Genomic DNA, 20,256 nt, shown 5'->3' with positions numbered 1-20,256 from the left:
TTATGTAAAATTATATGGGATAACTCATTTCCAAGGCAACTAGATGCCCTTTTTTCGATCATATAGGGTATTATCACAAATAGGTTTGTGGTACTGTGGTATTATCTTACTAAGATTAGGTTCAGAGCTGTAATAACAATAATACGTCAGAAGTATCAAGAATTTTTTTTTTCAAACGTCAAAAAAGTATTAATTTTTGCGACGTGATAGACAATATAAAAAACTCACTTTAACGCCTAGGCATAAAAGTAAAGGACTGTTACGCCCATTACGCCTAAGCGTAAATGTCAACTTCAACGAGCGTAACCATAGTTTCTCGATATACAGAGGGTCGCTTTTATGTATGGAAACGGTCGATTATGAGATAAAATATAGGAGGTACCGCAAAAATTTAAATAAGAAAGTTATATAGGATTGTTAAATATCTATTAGCGAGTAATAAATTTAAATATACAGGGTTGTTCATAAAATCATGGCACATCAAAGTTTCATTTTTTGAAATAGAACGCCTTGTATATTATTACATATTTCAATTCTTCCTCCAATTCTAAACAAGAATCGAAATACAAACAATGTACTTCAAACCAACAACCGTTTCCGTGTTATTGACTTTTGAAAATATCAGTTAAACAATTCGATTTAATTAATTTCGATGTGTTTGGTTTGATTTAATGATGCCATTCTGCCGAAACTGTGATACTGTTGGAATGGGTTTTTAAATTCCGATTAGCTACTAGTAAATTTAAGTATACCAGGTCGGTCATAAAGTTGTGTCACATCTAACTTTTTTTTTTAAATGAAACCTTCTGTATATTATTGAATATTTCAATTCTTCCTTCAATTTTACGCAATAATCGTAATACACAATGTACATAAATTAAAGAATTGAAATGTTGAACAAAAATTTTGTAATTTCCGGACTTGAATATAATCTCATTTTATACATCTATAAATGCTAACTTGAGAACTAATGTCAAATATTATTAAGTATCACAGTTTCGGCAGAATGGCATCCATAAGTGAAACTAAACATATCGAAACTAATTAAATCAAATTGTTTAAGTGCTATTTTCAAAAGTCAATAACTCGGAAACGGTTGGTTTGAGGTACACTGTGTGTATTTCGATTTTTGCTTAGAATTGAAGGAAGAACCGAAATATGCAACAATACACAGGAGATTCCATTTAAAAAAAAATTAAATTTTCATGTGCCACGACTTTATAACCGATCCTGTATATTTAAATTTATTACCCGCTAATAGATATTTATAAACCCTATAACTTTTATATTTAACTTTTTGCGGTACCTCCTATATTTTACTTAATAATCGACCGTTTCCATACATAAAAGCGACCCTGTATTACCCGACTTACACGGCATTACTATTAAATTTCTTTATAATATTTGCGAAGTTTCAAATGATGAAATGTTAATGAAAAAGAGCATTTTCTACTCGGAGTAAAAATGACATTTTGTGCCTCACCTGTAACGTCGGACTGTCAAGCCTCGCCTCGCCACGAAAAGTATCATTTTTACTCCTAATAAAACACTGATGTTATTTATAAACCAACTTGTATTATTTGTTTATATTTACAATGTGGATTAACTAAGAAAAAAATACAAATGATAAAGAATAAATTAATAATTCACGTTTATAATTTAGTAGCAGATTAAGTAACCCTATAACGTTTTAATTTAATTTCCTAAAAAGCGAAACAATAAGTTTATCTCCCTTCACATTACCCTTCCCAATCTTTCCGCGCTATTATCACGTTCGCAAACAACCTTCTCGACCTTTCCAGGGGCGGAGTTACTTTCATTTTCTAAACTTAATTTATTCATCCATTTCGCACATTTAGGCAAAATATAACGTAAAACCACTATCTACGTTATGCTTTCCATTGGCGTTACCTTTTGAAGGGTCAGGATTTAAATTTATTAGTTGGGCGTCTTTTTTTACACTACCGAAGGTTTTGAAAATAACAGTTATTTTCAAAAGCTCCATTCTTTTCTAAATAATGTTTATCTCTCGATTTTTTTCGTACGATGCATAGTTTTTGTAAAAAAAAATAAAGTCAGTTTAGATTAGATTAGATTCTTAGAGGCGGCTTTCGCCCTGATCCACTGCGACCTTCTCAGATCTATTGTGGTCCTCTTCTGATCCTTAGATTACATTCTCCAGTGCTATCCTTTTCACAAAGTTTAGCAACTTGGAGACTGAACCCTCCATATGTAGCTCCCTGGCAATGACCTATCATTGTCTATTATACCGAGAACCGCACATTTGTCAGGCTGTCACACCGACATAAAATGTGTTCTGACGTTTCTTCTTCAGATTGGCAGAACCTACACATAGCTTCGTCTGTCAGTCCCATCAGCTTTAGATGCCTATTTAGCTTACAATGCCCTGTTAGTAGACCTACTACAGCTTTGACTGTCTTTCTGTCCTTGCTTATCAAATCTACCGTGAATTTTGGCGAATGTTCTACAATGAACCTTTTCGCCTGTCTCTGACCTGGTGACTTTCTCCACTATTCCAGAGATTTGTTGGCCACCCATCGTTCCGTGGCCATACTCGTGACCGCCTTTGCAACGCCCTTTCATCTGCTTTTTCGTTACCCTTGTGTCCCTCGTGCCCTGGCACCCAGGCCATCATAACAGTGCTACATTCGCCTAAAGTATTCAGAGCACGCACACAGTCCCACGCTAGTCTAGAATTGACCTCCGCGGAGCCGAGTGCCTTTAGCGCTGCTTGGCTGTCTGTGAAGATGGCCACAGAACGATTTGTTCTTTGTTGCCTTATTATTTCTTCTACACAATAGTGGATTGCCGTTATTTCTGCCTGAAAAATTGTAACATCCTTAGATAGGCTTACGTGGAAGGATCTCCCTTGTTCCGGCCCTACTATCCCAGCTCCTATACCTTCAGACGTTTGGGGGTTGCTAGACCCCCAATGTTGGGGGACCTAGCTGGGGGTTGTTTGCTAGGGTCGCTATACCAGGTTCTCTCTCTCAATCAAAACAACCATTGAATAAAATACACATTTATTCAACATAAAGTTCACAGTATAATACAATTTTGGGGAATGCCAAGACATCTTCAGTCTGCGCTGTCTTCTACTAACGGACTGATAACGCGAATTACTGACTGTATAATACGACTCACATCGATGGACTAACTAACTACCCCTGTCCTCAGCACACCATTTTATATTTTTCCGCTCGTCCCAATTATCGGCGGGTACGTGCTCAAAAATCTCCTTTGTATATTTCCAGCACCGATATTAGTACGAGCTTAGCCCTGAAACATCACGCTTACATCGACCTGATTTTAATTGTTTAATTAACAATGTTTATTATAAGAACATATTCAGGTCGACGTATACGCGAACGATTCCCTTGAATCTACATCAAATTGGTTTACTAGAATTATATTTTACATGATTTTTCCCAATTTGATGTAAACCCAAGTTGGCCTATATTTAAGTCTTGACAGTTTTTGAGCCGTCTGTATACCAGGTTGCCTTAACTTGAATGGGTACACCTTTACTCCAGTCTTCCCTTCCTGGTATGGTTATATTAAATTTGTTGTTGAAGCTATACCTTGTAGCTGTTGCATCAATTGGTAATCCCAATACTTTGTCTGCTTTTAGCTCTTCGATTAGCTTCTGGTTAGCAGCACTATGCGTTTGGCTTATGTGCTGCTGACCGTGAATTAACCTGTGCATGACAGATCTGGCTCCGCCTTGTATGAAAATATATGTAGTGATGGTAAGTTCAGTTCAGTTCAAACTTGGTATAGTCAGTTTACTTCAGTGTCAAATCGTTGAATCTGTTGCAGTGAATGTTGTGTGGCTGTTTCTGCGTTGGCTGGAATGAAATTAAGAAATAAAACAGTTTCTTTTGTATATCAAAATGTGCACGTGTATCAAATATAACGTCAGAGATATTTTAAAAAAGAAAGGCATCCACTCAGCTTCTCCGCATTGCCACAAAGAAAATAATTATAGCCAGAATGATCGTAGCGGACAAGCACTTTATCTTTTTTCACTTCTTCCTCAAGTGAGTAGGCCGATGATATAAAATTTAAAAGAAAAAAAAATAACATCTATTTAAAATTTTGCTCACATTTAAAAAGCTTATGAATTGAGAAATAAAGTTATTTATTTCTTAAACTTTCATAAACAAATTGAGGGGGCGCTTTTCCAGTTACACTTCAATAATTACATTTTTTCCTTGTAATGAATGTTCGTTCCCCCTGTTTTCTAACTTTTTTAAAAAAGGAAAATTCTTAAACCGGAGCGAATTAGAGAAAAGTTTGTCTTTTATTAAGTAAGTTGTCCTATGGGCGACTGGCGATCGAGTAAACAAACTTTTAAGGTTTTTCCATTAAGATAAGGTGTGTCTCTAATATGAAGATAACTTTTTTAATGCAGGGCAAAAAGCGAAATATATATTTTTTAATCATTTTAAACTTGAGGGAGTTTTGTAATTTTAATAACTGAAATATATTTCAGAAAACTTTTATTAATATTGATACTGAAATGTTAAAAATGAAGATAGGTATTTTTTGGTAAAATCTGTTTACCTTAGTGGTGAGTTAAGATTTTTTTTTCGAACTTTTTAAATTTAATATGGTGTGTTTTTATTCAGCTTATTAGGTTGGGAAGTAGGTCATATTATATGACTTGAATTATTGAAATACTTTCTATTATTCAGTATTTAATTAACGAGTCTATCACTTTTTTCTCTTCGAAATTTTTCCAAAATTATTTTGTTTTTTATTTTACATGTAGACATGAAACCGATATTTTTATTTCTCTTATTGGAAATTGGATTAATTGTTTTGTTGGTTACCATGTTTTTTCAAATACTCTATCATTTATTGATGAATGGACATTCCTTGAATAAATTTTACAATAACTTAGGACCTGGGATAAAGTTGGTAAATCGAATTAATTCCACCTAGAACGTCAAAATTTCACACTGTGCGCTGTCAGATTTACCCGAACCTCCACATTCAGAAAATTTAATCGCATAACCTGATTTGCCATAATGGCCCACTAAGATGAATTAAAGTGAATTTTAATAATTAATATCAATTCATACAAGTTACAACTCAAACAACTCATATAAGTTAGTACTTATATTAAAATTAAATATCATATTAAAGTGTCTACGAACGAATTCTACATATTTTACATTACTTAAAATTTGAGGTTGATTATTTGAAAAATAGCAATCGGATATGTCAACTTCATTCAGAACCTCGCAATTAGTGGAATAAATTAGTGGCACAAATTACTTATAACAGATGCGAAAGAAAGCGACTGCATCGGAAACCGCTCGGCAAACCCGACACGCCTATTGAGTGGTGTAAATACATCAGTCGTTTAGTCCGGAAACCTATGCTGTGTCGAATTCGCTTGCTGGAATGACATAGTGCGTGGTTATATGTTTCTTTTTAAAAACGCGTGTAGGATTTTTGTTGAACTTTTGAACTGTTATTTCTAAGTTTTGGTAATTTGTATATCTTATTTAAAATGGGATGCAAATGTGTTTATTTATAAGGAAAAAAAAGATATTTATAGTATAAAAAGTACAAAATTTAATTAACAATGTGACAAAATAGTTACCTTTCTATTGGTTCTATCGGACTTTTTTCGACTATATAAATCTTTATTTGTAAACTTTAATACATCAAATATTTTCAATCTAATAAATTATTTAATGATGTAAACAAGAGGAAATTTCTCACATGGGTGGTCAAATTTTATAGTTTTATTATATCAAACAGCCTCTGAGAAATGTTTTCTAACTCAAAATGCCTTTTTAATTATGACTTTGATACATCATTAAAAAGGGTCTTCAAATACATCAATGTGATATTTGTCTAAAATTTGCAAAGAATCCGAATCTCTGGATAACTCTCGAGAAATTATTTACCCATTTAAAAGCCTTTGATCATGAAAGTGGAAAAATTTGTTCATTTTATTTACAGGCTGGAAACATTATTTATATTAAATTTTGATGAGTTTTGCACTGAAGAAAACATTCAGAGGCTGTTTGATATAATGAAAACTATAGAATATGACCACCCATGTGAGAAATTTCCCTCTTATTTACATCATTAAAATTATTTATTAGATTGAAAATATGTTATGCATTAAGAGTTTACAAAATAAAGATTTATATCGGTCGAAAAAGTCCGATAGAACCAATAGAAATGTAACTATTTTGTCACATCGTTAATTAAATTTTGTTAAATAAATTAATTTTTTATTTATACTATATCTATATATATATATATATATATATATATATATATATATATATATATATATATATACTACCTAATCTCCTACGAGCTGATATGACGAAACCAATCTATTAAATTACTGCGAGATTATACAGAAAAGTCCACAGACTTCGAGAGACATAGGAAAAATCAAGTCCATTTAGCGTGTGTTCAAATTTTGACAAGTTTTCAAAAATGAGAGTTTTGTTTAGACTGACGTTTAATTTTGACCTGACTTCTCAGTGAATGATCTCTTTTTATGGGATTTTTATAAAATCTAAAATTTACGGCCATGAAGGAAATTCAAAACTTGGAGCAGTTAAGGCAGAAATATTTAATGTCTTTGACACTGTCACACCCTGATATGTTATCCAATGTGAGGAGGATTTTATGATCGTTTGGGTTATTGTTTTAATGCAAGAGGGGAGGCACTTTTGAACAATTTTTGTAATTTTTTAAATTTCATTATCCTGTTTTTTTACTGTTTACCCATTACCGAGCCCATTACCTACCTTCCATGACGAACATGGGAAAACGAAGGTCCTTTCAGGACCACAAATATTTTGATTGAGAAAATTGGTAACTTTTGGATTAAAAACAAAAAGTTGTTAATATAATACCAATTTAAAAGTGTTTTAGTAGTTTTAATACATACTATGATATAAAATTTATTATTATTATAATGTACATTATTAATATTTATTGTTCATCAGAAATGGTATTAAGGCCCAATGAATTACTGACAACAAATGATTTAAATTTTTTTTTTAAAGATATGTAGAGCTTAGAATGAGCTGTATTTATATTTACTTTAATATTCACCTTTAAATGAGGGAATTTGACTGATACAATTTTTGAATTTGAATTGTTTTTAATGATACTAACAATTTTAGTTCAATTTTTAATAAAATTTATTTAATATTAATAGAAATCCAAGAGATTTGAAACCTCTTTTAGCGATTTATAACATTCTCAAATGAATTACAGGTGCCCTTATTTTCTATGAAAGTCACACAGCTTTTTTCATAGTCGCTACAGTTGCTATAGCTATAAAAACTATTTTTTTAAGGTGTGAAAATTGCGACACACGCTAAATGGACTTGATTTTCCGTATGTCTGTGGACCTTTTTGTATGCCTCGATAACATATTGGTGCAGATTATTTTCACCCAAACAAATAATAACCCAAACTATACATTGATGCGGATTGTCTATGAACTCTTTGTGAAGGTTACAGAAACCTGAACGCGTAATTCGGTGTTCTTTCGCATCTGTTGTGTTAGTGGTTTCAATTACACTTTATACTTTTTAGTTTGCTATTATTCACAATGTTTAAAAAATACAATTAAAATTAATATAATATCCTAGAAATAGCTTACGTTAGTCAGTTGTATCCATAGAGAAAGCCTAATATTTAGCTCATAAAACAATCGACTTTTGATTTCTAACCAAAATTTCTCTTGACGGAAGATAATCAAAGACCAAAATGGCAATTGTCACAAATTTTCAAGTATAATTAGTGGAAAAGTCAAAAGTTTTATAACTTTTTCTACTAATTGGAAATGTCTACCACTAATTTTGACGTTCTGATTGCTTACATTGAAATTAATGGAACACACTTCTACGCTAATTGAAACCTCTAATTTATTCCACTAATTACGAGATTCTGATTGAGCCGTTAAAAAAAATATTCACAGCAAAATTTCAAAGACATCTGTTGATTGAATGGGTTCTTTATTTCTACGATATATTTGTTCAAACTTTTGTGCGAATCTATTGTCTAGGACAAAGTTATAATCGATATTCATAAAAAATGTGGCATAGTCTAACTAAATGTCGATATCTTAATATCTAATCCTAAAATCATAAAATTGTAGACTCTTTGGAAGCCAAAAATAAATGACAACATTTCTTCAATGGAACACAGCAAAGTAAACACACTTTTTTATACAATATAATGAATTCTATGCACGTTTTCAATACGCATAGAATACAATTGAGAAGATACTATTCATTAGAGTATCATTTATTCTTATCTGATACAGATTATATTACTTTTAAAACAATGCTATTTCGGGAAAATATTTTTCTCGTTTTTATGTTTTCTTCTTCGGAAGCCTTAATTACTTAATTTCATTTAAAAGCACCACAAACCCACTCTCACAAATGAAGACTGGCTTAAGGCCGGATAGAAATTAATATCTCCCCTCGACATTTTCAAAAACGCCTAACAATTCCGTCTCATCGACGTTACGGAGTTTCCCAGCCACCGGGTAAGAGAGCAAACAGAGACCTATCACCGCCCATTGTATTAAAGTTTCTCTTAAGACGAAATGATCGCCGTCAGATTTGCCCGACTCTCCGCATTTCGGAAAATCTAATCTCCGACATAACCCGTGAATTTTCGAGGATGACGTTACATTCTCAGACTCTAACGTCGACGTACAATGGGAGCATACTCGTTTTTGCTACTCATCCGAAAATGGCCCACTAAAATGAATTAAACTGAGGTTTATTCAATTAATGCCAACTCAAACAACTAGTATATTGCTTTAGTATCAGATTGGTTTTATAGTTAGATAAGTTTCTCAGGACTTACGACCAAGAAAAGTGAAAGACTTTCCTTCATTTAAATAAGAACAATCTTCGGGTTATCACGTTTTTGAAGTGAAACTTCTTTACGCGCGTTGGGAGGAAAACTTCAAGGTCGTAACACACGGCCTTGAATGACGACCGCGAGACGGCAGTGACGCGCGAGCTATGCAGAGGAACAGTGATAATGGCAGTGTTGCGCCAGCTACGCCATTCGGGGTAGATCTACCCCTTTGTAATACAATTTAACCCTGCTATCTCGTGATAATCTACCCCGATTAAAAATAAGCTTGTGGCAACATTGGATAACGATCTGTGCCATACGCGGCTAAGAAAATTACTATATTAGACTTGATTCTGTGCCAATCTTGATTTCATGCATATTTTTATCGATAGGTTTGTAACTTCTGAATAACGGTCTATAGGTAAAGCATCTAGCTCATTTGCCAGCTCAGAATTAGAATTTAGAGTTAGTAACTCGCATTTTCATTGGAGGACACTGTCATATTTATTTCAAACTAATCAACGAGAATAGTTGTATAATTTAATAAAAATTCTGTAAATCACTAACCAAACCAAATAATGAATTGTTTGTAATTGAACTGTAATTTCTATATTATTAATCCGATAAATGATGGAGATAAACAATTGTGATTGATTAAAATTTTACTTTAAGATGAAACTTTTGTTAACAACATTCTGAAAATTCGAATAATGAATTGAATAATGACAAGACAAGTGACATCTGTCTAAAAAAGACAGCGATTTAGAGTGACAATTTGGTTATATAAAATTTAGAGTGACAATTTTGATTTTGCAAAATATATTCTATTAGTTTACTGGTTGCCTAACGATTAACATTAATTTAAAAATAAATCCCCAACGTGAATAATGAACAAAATATTTAAACAAAAACAGACCACAGATCACACGAAACAATTTGTTGGTTAGTAGCAGTTAGTAGTAGTTAGAGGTTAGAGATATAGATGTAGTAGTACTTTGGTTTAATGGCCACAGCTATCCGACCGGGTAACAGAATTATGGTTTTTTAATAAAAATTCAAAAAACATAAAATTATAAAGCTAGAATAGTATACGGTTTTATATTAACTCAATTTTTTTTGAAGTTGTAGATTGTAAGTTCATTTGTGATTGTTGTAGATTGTTTTGTAGCATTAGATTGAAGCTATATAAGAGACAATAACGAATGCAGATTCTCAGGGGAAAATAGGAAAATACCAGAACATGCAACGACAAATAAATATCTCGATTCATTATATTAACTTTCGATGGCGTAGATTTATGGTTAGGAAACATAATAGTAATAAGTGTTTCAAATATTTTCTTTATATTCCACAATTGTTTACTGGCGCCTTAATAGAATCCAGCATATGCTAAGTTCAAATTCTAGACGAGCGGAGTTGGCGGCGTGAGGGGGCTCTCATACCATCGCGATTTCACGAAAAAGCCAGTTTCGGTTCCTAAACTGCAAATTGAAATACCCCGCGGTGTACGTGAAGGTATCTCCGGCACGATTTGGACCGATACACGAGGCAAGTGTGAAGTGAATTTGAAAATTTCTTTGGGAATTTAATTTTCTGGAATTGGGTGTTTTATTTACCGAAAATTAGCTTAAAAACCTGTTTCGTTTTTTGTTTGAGAAGAATAAGGGAGAAATTTAAATAAATTTGAATATGTATAAGTCGACGGTCAAATTTTCGGTGTTTACAGTTTGGGGGTTGAAACCTTTGGTGTTAACAACTCTAGTTCGCGACAATACATGTTAGCTTGATTAGCAGATGACATGGTTAGCGAAACGCGCGTGTAGTGCAAAAGTAATAATTGTTTTTTAGTTAATATCAAAATAAAACACTAATTTACCGCTATACACCAAAACACAATTACTTTTGTACTGGACGCGCGCTGTTGTAATATAATAGAATTTATTAAATACGGAGCAGATTTTCCTAAATGTATTTTATCTTATCCATTTTTTAAGATTTTCAACCAAAGATGATATTACAAACTACATACATAGAGTTACAATATTATGTCAGAAACGACGCACATTCGTTCAGATTCAAAAAAATCGACGCATAGGGGTCAAGAAAAAAAAAGAAAATTTCAACAATGATATTATTTTCAACAGATGATGCGTCCATTTATTCAAATTTATCACGATCCACCTTTTAATCTTAATAAAAAAGCGTACAGGAATGTTGTTATCGTTAGATTTTGTAGTTTAAATATATCAGTTATTTGCTGATAATGGTTTAGTGTTGCTAATATATTTTGGTTCTTAGTTCAGAGACTTGGAAATAAAGTAAATTATAATGGATTTTGAAGACCAAGGTAAGTACTTTTTAAGAGAATTTTATTAACTTACATATTTTTTTATGAAGCTAGTAGTTACCACAAACATAGCTGAGCGTTTTTTTGAAAAAAAGCTTTGAAATTGCGTATCTTCCGTATTTTATAATTTGTAAAAGGTATTATACCAAGTTTAATTTACCACAAGTATCTTACCTCAAGAGATAGATGATATATAAATTAGAATTTTAAATTGACCAGTAGTCTGATTTTTGTTTCATGGATAATTTCTTAAATTATTATACTAATATTTTATGAGTAACTCTGGAGTGGTAAAAGTGTAACTATAGAGACTCACATGTTCCTCCCGTACTCTATTCCTTTTAATTTTAGGAACAATAAGCCGCAGATCAAGATGTGAGAGGTTTTTGAAAATGGGTTTTAATAATAGGTCAGAAGCGGATATTATTGATGAAATTATTTTATTTTTGTGCTAATTGAAAATTTTGTTTATAAATTGTCAGAAAAGTGGAGGAAATGTAATTATACTTGGAGCAGTTTTATTTCCAACAATTGTCTCTGGCTGAATAAAAATTTACTTCAAATGGAAGAGAATCAATCTTTTGATGACCCTGGCCCTTCAAGAGGATTTTTTTTTTCAGAATTGTCCAAGTCCCAAAAAAATAAAGAGAGCAAAGGTATATTATATTGCCAAGGAATTAATTTATAATATCTTCCAGAAAAAACATGTTTTTTTTTTATTTACATAATGCTGCAAATATTGCATTATTGCTTTTAATTAATGACAAAGATTAAAAATCAATTTATTTCTAGAAATTAGAGATTCTTACACCTCGGAAGTTCTGGCATATGCTACAGTTTCTAATTTAAGGAAGAAACATAAAAATGAGACGGCAAAAGCAGTCCAACTAGGGTTTGAATTTCCCTTTAATAAGGAATTTCCAGAGAAAGTAGTCGCCACTAAAAATAGGTGAAGATTTACCCGCAGATGGCACTCATGGCAACAGAATATTATTGTCAATCAGATAGTGAAGAGGAACTAGAAGAAAGTGGTGGTGAATCATGTCATGAAGAAAATGAGTTTGAAGACTCCATTTAACACATATTGCAATTTATGTTTTTTTCTTTATTAGTATTTTAATAAAGCACGCTTTTAGATGTTTCAAAAAACTTTTAATAAGAGTAACTTTAACTCTACATATATGTTTCGGCTTGTTAGGCCTTTTTCAAGAGTTTTTTAAGAACTAATCGTCTAACTACACTGTAACTATATATATATATATATATATATATATATATATATATATATATATATATATATATATATATATATATATATATATATATATATATATATATATATATATATATATATATATATATATATATATATATATATATGAAATGAACAAAATTCTTACAGCTTTAGTGTATATTAATAAATAATATTTTCTTGTTTTGGCTGTGTTTTTTCTAATTTTCGGAAAATCGAGTAGAGAAAAATTAAAATAAAAGTAAAAGAAAATTGTTTTTGCTTATCGTAAAGGGGGAACCAAAACTCACTCCCACAGCCAGGTTTCTCCATTGCCTGACCCTTCATCCAGATTGGGCTGTCCAGGGCTGGTTCTCACCGATACGGCAAGCAAAACTTCTTCTATATCCAGACGATGTGTCAGTAAAGTGTCGGTGAGATATTATTGCATCTCCCGTCAAAGATGGTAAAGAGCGTTATTTCGGCCCGCTTCAAATATATGAAATGAACAAGATTCTTACAGCTTTAGTGTATATTAATAAATAATATTTTTGCCTTTAGCTGTGTATTTTTCTAATTTCGAAAAATCGAAAGTAGAGAAAAAATTAAAAAATAAAAAAGTAAAAAGAAAATTGTTTTGTTTGTCGTAGCAGAAGAAGTTTTGCTTTGCCGTATCGGTGAGAACCAGCCCCTGGACAGCCCACCTTGATGAAGGGTAGGCCCAGAAACCGGTTGTGGGAGTGGAGCTTGGTTCCCCTTTACGACAAGCAAAACAATTTTCTTTTTACTTTTTATTTTTTTAATTTTTCTCTACTTTCGATTTTTCGAAATTAGAAAAAATACACAGCTAAAGGCAAGAAAATATTATTTATTAATATACAAAAGCTGTAAGAATTTTGTTCATTTCATATATATTTGAGCGGGCCGAAAAACGCTCTTTTTACCATCTTTGACGGGAGATGCACTAATATCTCACCGACACTTTACGACATCGTCTGCAGATATAGAAGAAGTTTTGCTTGCCGTATCGGTGAGAACCAGCCCTGGACAGCCCACCTGATGAAGGGTAGGCCCAGAAACCGGTTGTGGGAGTGGAGCTTGGTTCCCCTTTACGACAAGCAAAACAATTTTTTCTTTTTTACTTTTTATTTTTTTAATTTTTCTACTACTTCGATTTTTCGAAATTAGAAAAAATACACAGCTAAAGGCAAGAAAATATTATTTATTAATATATATATATATATATATATATATATATATATATATATATATATATATATATATATATATATATATATATATATATATATATATATATAATGTATATTTAATGCATCTTTATATATATATATATATATATATATATATATATATATATATATAAATTTATTAATGTATTTTAATGCATCTTTATATTATTATGATGTAAAACTATTAACGTAAATAAAAGAAATTTAGGTCAAATTTTATTAAATAATAAAGACAAAACTAATGTCAAAAATAAGTCGGGTGTATATAGGGTGGATTGCAATGATTGTGATGCCGTGTACATAGGCCAAACAGGTAGAAATTTAGATATAAGGATTAAAGAACATGTAAAGTCTATTAATAATCTCCAGCATAGTTCTGGTCTTGCAACTCATTGTATAGTAAATAATCACAAAATTAATGAAAACTCAATTAAGTTACTAACAGAGAAACAAAAGGTAGACGCTTAAATTACATTGAACAGTTAGAAATACTAAAATCTGTTAAAAACGAAAATAATGTTAACGACCAACAAGGATTTCTAAACACATTTTTTATTACCCCTATTGTAAACTCTCTGAACCCACCCCCATAGCAAATATATATATAGTTACAGTGTAGTTAGACGATTAGTTCTTAAAAAACTCTTGAAAAAGGCCTAACAAGTCGAAACATATATGTAGAGTTAAAGTTACTCTTATTAAAAGTTTTTTGAAACATCTAAAAGCGTGCTTTATTAAAATACTAATATTTCAACGATGTTTCACAAGGAACCAACCACAGCTTCAGTACAATTTTTTTCTTTAATTTAGACCAGAACTTAATGGGTATTCTTTTTTTGGCTAGGTTCGAAGCATTTTTCAAACCTTTTTAAAAACCATAATTTTTGAATAAAATTCATAGAAAATCCCTATTTTTAAAAATTTTTATACTAAACAAACATAGTCTGAAATATATTTTGTTTATTCCTTGGACTATCTTTGTCATGTTAATATATCCGCCATTAAACCTAATAAGTCTAGAATTTGTAATAAAATTAAAAATATCCTATGCGCCACTTTTTGGCAATCTGAACCACTGTGCGACGTTTTAGATTCATTTTAACACAATCGAAGTAAATGGCGAAAATTATTTAGACTTTCTATGTGCTGTATGTCTATTAGCTGTAGATAAACAAAGAGAAGTATATCCTTTTGTGTTGTGGACATGCTGCTGTTGGTTTGTCATTGCCAGATGAAGAGTGTCTTTTTTTGTACTACAACTTCTCTATTTTTTGAATAACACTACTTAAAATAATGAATGGAACTACGAGTGGAATTTTTTCAGATATCATCAAAACTAGATTTTCACATTATGTAGGTGTACTATTTTTATGATTTTTTATCCATTTTTAAGTATACTAGTTTTTCGGTAAGTTTCTTGCAAAAAGCGTAGCAGTTTTTGTTTGTTTACCAAAATTAAAAAAATGAACAAAATGCATCTAGAAAGTCTGCCCCTCAAATATTGGTGAAGGGAATTTAATTCTTGATTCTTTCGATTACAAAATGGTTAATAAGTAGTAGTCAAAAAGCAATAAGTGAAAGACCAGTGTTTCATAATTTTGGTCATCTTCAACAATATCAACGACTTTTGCACAATCTTCGACACTAAGTTTATTGAATCGTACCAATCACCAAAGCCGCCCTCATTATAAAGAGAAACATCAAAAGGTAACGATAATAATTGAAAAAATTGCAAAATGTTTGTTGCAAGTTTATTTTGCCCTTAAAAATTAACCAAGGCATATGTTGACATGAGTCAAAAAACAAAATATTCAGAAGACATGGTTCTGACTGAAAAATATTGTTTTAGGAAAATTTGCTCACGAAATTATTACTTTGCGATTAACCCTGTATAATAAGTCAAATACTATAGTTTATAATGAACTGAGTTTACGAATTGGTATATTTATATACAGGGTGAGTTTCCTAGGATGTTCTCTATGGGTATCTCAGAAACTACTGGAGATAGAGAGTCGGTTAAATGGAGAAAGAATTGCAGTTTTGTGGGGTCATAAACATGCACCTTTCAGATTTTTGAAAACGTTCATGGCTTACTAGAAATTTTGAAAAAAACAAATTTCGGCTACTTTAAAAATTGTCCCTAATTCCATTATAATCTATTTTAGACAAAAAATTTTCAGATAAAAGTTGTAGATAATCATATCCTTAATGAGATTGTGTCCTCCGTTTTTATCTAAAGCCTGTCATTTTTGACATATGACACAAACATATGTTTTTTTTAAATGGAAACCATAGTTGGCCATGACTTCATAAAAAGCGCCATTTTTTAAGCTTTTTAGCGATATAAGCTATAATATGTTTCTTACAAAAAATTATAGCCAATTCTTATAATTTTTAAACAATTTCACTTAGTTAGCCATGGAAACAAGTTCAATCGTCGTTGCTCTCAGAAATGTGAAACTGACACATCCAAAATTTATAAATTAAAATAAACAAAAATTGCAAATATGCATTTTTCAAATAAAGAAAAGCGTGTAGGATTATTGGTTTAACTTTTCTTGGTCATACATTTTCGAGGATACGTTGACCGTTGAACGTTACTTACGTTTTTTAGAAAAGTTAAATTTCGATACTTGACTTTCATTATGACACTCTCCCTAATAATGAAAATGATAAGCAAACTCAGGGATAGGTAGAGGTGGACCAATTGCATGGGTCTCCTCGATCACCTGACCTATCTATTTTAGATTTTTTTAGGCGGTATGGTTAACAATAAGGGTAACAAAAGAACTTATGCCATTCCATTTAAAAAAAAACATGTTTGTGTCATATGTCAAAAATGACAGGCTTTAGATAATAAAGGAGGACACAATCTCATTAAAGATGTGATTATCTACAACTTTTATCTGAAAACTTTTTGTCTAAAATAGATTATAATGGAATTAGGGACAATTTTTAAAGTAGCCGAATTTTTTTTCTCAAAATATCTAGTAAGCCATGAACTTTTTCAAAAATCTGAAAGGTACATGTTTATGACCCCACAAAACTGCAATTCTTTCCCCATTTAACCGACTCTCTATCTCCAGTAGTTTCCCAGATACCCATAGAACATCGTAGGAGACTCACCCTGTATAGTTTGCTAAAAAAATCAAGGAAATAGGGCTAAAAATAAAAAAAAATATATTTTAAACTTGATCAAAGATTTTTCCATTGTTTTTTTTGTATCTGAGTTTACAATAACAGCGATCTTCATTTCTGAAGCTAGCTTGAGTCGTCTAGGCTCTGTGTAGAGTGTAGATCATTGTACTATAAGAAGACACAATATTAAACTTTCAACTAGCTTTTTAATACCTTGATAATACATTTTCTATGAACTTCTAAAATAAATATAATTTTCAAGGTGGTTATAACACATATTCAATTAACTATTGTTTGCTGTGAGCTATTGTTTGCTTTTTTTGTAAACCATATCGACTGGTCTAATTGCGAACGAGGACTGATGTCTTTCATAGGCTTCTATTTTATTACATTTAATTAACTTAAATTAATTAAAACGTGCATAGCATCGTGAAATTCGACACTACACGTACTACAGCAGAATGTTTAATATGGAATCGGATATTTGGGCTCAATTTACATTTAATATATTTACTAAAAAGGCTTCGTATTGTTTGTTTTTTTCTGATTAGTGTATTTTATATTGTACTAGTATTGGTCGTATTTCATTATTATATCTGTTTAATAATGCCTCATAAGCATACGACTTTATAATTGATTTTTGATTCATCTTTACTTTCATTTAGAGAACTGGACGCTTCTTCGTAAGTTAGGACAAGTCCTGTGTTTTCTTCAAAGAGGAACAATTGAGATGATGAAAAGCAGGTTTCATACGTGGTCGTCCAGGCGGTCGAGGTGTGTTTGGTCGTTAGCAATTTCTCTCACTCCTTAGCAATTTTCCCGAACCGGTCATTTGTTTTATTTATTTTAGAAAGAAGTAAGTTGGTACAATTGGAACGCATAGCATGAAATTAATATATTTAAAATTTGAGTGACAAATGATTACTTCCAAATATTGCAAAAAAAAACTGTATAAAACTGAAAAAATCTAATCGAGTTATTTTATTAAAAAAAAACGTGTTAATAGAAAACATGCAAGGGTGTATTTTAAAAAAAAACACCTCATATCTATAAAATCTAAAAATATATAATAAAAATATAAAAAAGAACTATTTCTTACTTTCTAGCTTCAATAAATTTCCTGCATTTATAAATATATAACTTATGTACAAATAATTCAAATATTTTTTTTTTAATATTGCACAGGAGTAAATAATACAACATAAATAAAACAAAATATTTGATTAATAATAACACTTACCAATTTTGTACCTTAAAAGTTGGTTAATTAACTTTAACCTTAATTTTTTTAAACCACTATTTTTTGACATTATCTTTTTACGGTACTAAAATCTACTATTTACCTATCGTGTGATGTCGTTATTTTACAGTTATTCCAATTTTTAGTACCATGTATGAGATGGTATACAAACTTTACTGATGGTAACTTAATCAAGAAAAAAACAACTTAACCAAGAAAAAGAAACTGAGGATATTTTAAAAAATACATTTTTCTATTGTGCTTTCTTCGCCAACAACAGTACTAAAAATAATTCAAACAATAGTTTTGCATATTATTTAAGTATTTTTCTAGTAATTATAAATTAAAAATATGTTCGAAGTAGCCGACAAAATCTAATTTAATTAGATGTAACGTGGTATGTGTAGTAATCTAGTTATTAAAATTTAATTTCAATCAATGAATTAGTGGTTTAATTCATCAAATAATTTATTAAAATAGCTCGCTTTTACAAAATTCTTAGTGTCGTTTTCCTTGAAAATAACATTATTAATTAATTGTATGAAATGATTAGTTTACATTACAGATTTACTTTTTATATATACCGTTAATTTTAAAAGTGCTTTTTAGGTTGTTTTAATAGTACTTTTTATTTGCTATTTTTATTATGTTTTTATTATTTGAGACGATTTACGATTAATAAACTATTAAAGTCATTTCACATACAATTAAACTTTATGTCGATACTGAAAAGTTACTGATCATAAAAATCGTTTAGTGTAGCTGGGTTTTTATAGTGTCCCATACGTGACTTGCGATATTTTGAAAAAGGGTTTTTATTTTGTAATTTTTAGGTATCATAGGCGATGTATTTATTGACTTCCGAAGCTGAAAAATCAACTGATTATTGAGGGAGGTGGCAATCATTTAATGTTGAACCATTAAAATAAATGTTTGGTTATTTTAACCAAACATTTATTTTATTTATATTGCAAAGCACAACTTTTGAAAAAAAAATAAAAATAATAAAAAAACAAAACTGATAAAAAAAAATCATCAAAAAATTCACAGATTTTGCAACATCCGCAACCATCATAGGCGTATTGAAAATACCAGACACAAGTCGGCGGTTGTCAACAATCACCTGTTTTTTTACATTTTATATTAACTTGTGGCGTCATTTGGAAGAGCTCAATAGAAATATAAAAGAACTAAACCTTGTTCGTTGGAAAGCATTTTGACATTCGTGACGTCAGCACTCCGGCAGTCTAACGTAAACGTATCATTGATCGCTATTCACAAATATATTCCAGATACGTATAGTGAACTAAACTTGTTCACTATACGTATATGTTCGCAACGTTAAATAATTTTGATATTTGATTTTTATCGTCATGGTTTTTTGTAAAAGTGAAGAATTTAATGACGAAAATATTAATGATGCATGGATATGAACGTGTGCGGACTCGTGATTGGTCACGATCACGTCACGACACTATGACGGGCTCCTATAAAAATATCCAAAAGGGGTCAGTTTAGCTTAAGTTTAGATTAGGTCTATATTTTGTATTAATGCAAAACCAACTAAAACCTAATTCTAATCTAACCTAAACTCACTTCTTCTTTTGCATATTTCGGGCTATTACCTGGGTATTCCTAGGTTTAACCAATATTCGAACTTAGGTGTGAATTTAAATTTATGAATGGCCCATAAATTTATATTCGCCGTACAAAAAAAAATAACATAATATTTGTTTATAGAAATGAGGGAATAAGGGTAACAGGGTGCCGGTAGACCAAGAAGATACTTGGAATGTAAATGTTAATTTATACTCGAATGGAGTTGCCTCACAGTATAGGCATATTTTGAACCCCTACCGTGTATAGTTATTGTAGATAAAAATAAATTAAAATATAGTTGGCTCCAACGATAATTTAGTTTGCAGCTTCTTTTCATCATACCTAATAAAAAACCGTCACAACCACTACTCGTAGTATGTACCTATGTATTTTTAAACATCATTATGAAATTAAATATACATAGGTGTCCATAATATGAGTAGCGGTATTTTTTTTTCGTTTCATCATAACGGATTTTGTTGTGCTGAAAATAAGCAGCAAAATATATTATCGATTGCAACAACTATACCTAGTTTACATTCAGTATGTCCAATTAATA

This window comes from Sitophilus oryzae, unplaced genomic scaffold (genome assembly GCF_002938485.1).
Source record: "Sitophilus oryzae breed Bouriz unplaced genomic scaffold, Soryzae_2.0 scaffold_1396_pilon_pilon, whole genome shotgun sequence".
NCBI classification, from domain to species: domain Eukaryota; kingdom Metazoa; phylum Arthropoda; class Insecta; order Coleoptera; family Curculionidae; genus Sitophilus; species Sitophilus oryzae.
This window is presented reverse-complemented; position numbering follows the sequence as displayed.